This window comes from Octopus sinensis, linkage group LG16 (genome assembly GCF_006345805.1).
Source record: "Octopus sinensis linkage group LG16, ASM634580v1, whole genome shotgun sequence".
Classification (NCBI taxonomy): domain Eukaryota; kingdom Metazoa; phylum Mollusca; class Cephalopoda; order Octopoda; family Octopodidae; genus Octopus; species Octopus sinensis.
The window spans coordinates 25,123,742-25,126,241 of record NC_043012.1 but is presented as its reverse complement, the minus strand read 5'-3'; positions in this window follow the sequence as shown (position 1 = coordinate 25,126,241).

The following is a 2,500-nucleotide window of genomic DNA, read 5'->3' as shown; positions in this document are numbered from 1 at the left end:
TCTAGCATTGGACCAAAGCAATCTTTTAGATTTTTTCATCCATATTAGAAACATTATGCTTACCACGACAATTGTATGTTGTCAATCTCTTAAGAATTTAGATACTTCAAGAGAAAACATGAAATAATTATTTTTGGACAGGAGAATCTGGAAGCCGATAAAGCTATAAATTTTAGAGTGTAAAAATTGGCTTAATAATCAATAATGACCTAAAATGATTCTTAATCGAAACCCTCCTGATAAGTCATAAAACAATGCATTCATGCATTCAGCAAATTCTCCTACTTTTACGGTATCAACCTTTACACAATAACTTGTTTATCACTGAAAATTCCTCATTGATACCTTCCACATGTCTAAAGAAAATAACCACTGCCCAGATGCTATGTAACGAAATCGAATCAGAAGCCTAGCAGTTGCGAAACTGCCTCAAAGATATTTAGGCTCATGCAACCATACAGATGCGATGGGCCAATTTGAACCTTCGATCTAGATCTTATAAGAGTTAATTGCAGATATTGATTTCAAAGTTTTGCGCAATGCTAACATTTTCAGAGGCGAGGACAAGTCGATTACATCGACCCTAGAGCGCACGGGTATTTTTTGTTGACCCCGGAATGATGAAAGGCAAAGCGGACTTTGGCGGAATTTGAAATCACAACGTAAAGACGGATGACATCCTGCCAAGCATTCTGCCAGATCACTGTCCTAGGATCGAAAAATATATCCTTAAATCTAACAAAATGATAAACATCGACTGGATTCAGACTTATATTACACACACCACACACACACACACACACACACACACACACCACACACACACACACACACACATAACACACATATATCTTATATATTTATAATATATATATATATATATATATATTATAATTTATATATTATGGAGGCGCAGTGGCCCAGTGGCTTCAATAATGAAAAATTAGATTATACCATTTAGAAAAATTACATCTTACAAAAAGATTAAATATAAGATAAAACATATAACAATGATTAAATACACACACACGCATATAGTGATCCCTCGCCATATCGCGGTTTATTATTTTACGTCGATTCCCCTGTAGTGTAGTTTGGCATTCATAATAAAGTAAATATATACCAATTATAAAAATAATTGAAAAAATATACAGTATAGGACTGTTTCTACTTCGCGGATTTTCAACTATCAGGGATGGTTTGGAACGTAACACCCACAATGGTAGAAGAATTACTGAATATATATATATATATATATATATATATATATTATATATATATATATGTAAGCTCCGGGTTGAGTCGGGGTTAACCACAGTAAATAAGGTACTCAATACATAGCAGAGTAAATTAATTTATTTTATAGAAGGAGCTTCTACAGGACTAGAACTGTTTCATTCAAAAGAAATCATCAGGCTTCCTCATGATTTCTTTTGAATGAAACAGTTCTAGTCCTGTAGAAGCTCCTCCTATAAATAATATATATATATAATATACATATATTATATATATATATATATATATATATATATATATATATATATATATATAATATAAAATAATAAGGGTGAAAAATTGAATATTAATTTGATTAATATCAATTTAAAACCAGTGGTCTAGCATATTGAAAAATCTGAAGATTCAGAAAAATTATATTATATACATATAAGGGGGCTGACCACTAAGTGAATATCCATTATGCTAGAAGTAGACCGTCTATGGTCTTACCACTAAGAAAAGATTGTTCTCAAGAATATTTAGCAATTTGTGATTAATCTTTATATTTTGTACCTTTTCATTTGTCTTGCTCCTTTACGTTCTGGCGTTTGCTAAATTTTCTTGGGAACAATCCGTTCTTAGTGGTAAGACCATAGGGGGTTTACTTCTAGCATAATGGATGTCCACTTTGTGGTCAACCCTCTTATATGTATATATATATATATATATATATATATATATATGCACATACATACATATATACATATATGCATGTATATATAAACACATACATACTCATATGTATATGTAAATATGTGTGTGCGTGTGAATCGCGAAACAAAAAAGAAATAAGCAAAGTCTAATGCTAAACAGTAAGAAAGTGCAAGATATATCCTTTGAATTAGACAAAATACTTTATTTTCCTCTGTATTCGCCACGAATCTCGCCATTTCCATTATGTTAGTTTAACCTCGTCCATTAAACTAGTTCCCGAAAGTTTCCGCTTCTAGACATCTCATCCGTTTGAATGTGTTTCTAGTTTCTCTTCTGCTCGCTTCTAAGTAGAACATTTATTATCTATGCCGTTGGATGATTCCATTAAATAACAGTACAGAATATACGTCTATTTATTTATTTATTTATTCTTCGTTTTTTTTTTTTTATTTCACCCATCCCACATATCCACTTAATCTACGCCGTTCAAATTACATATTCACTGCTGAGTAGCGTTTGTTTTGCAGTCAATCTTTTAAATTGATGTGACTGCACTATCGCCATCACC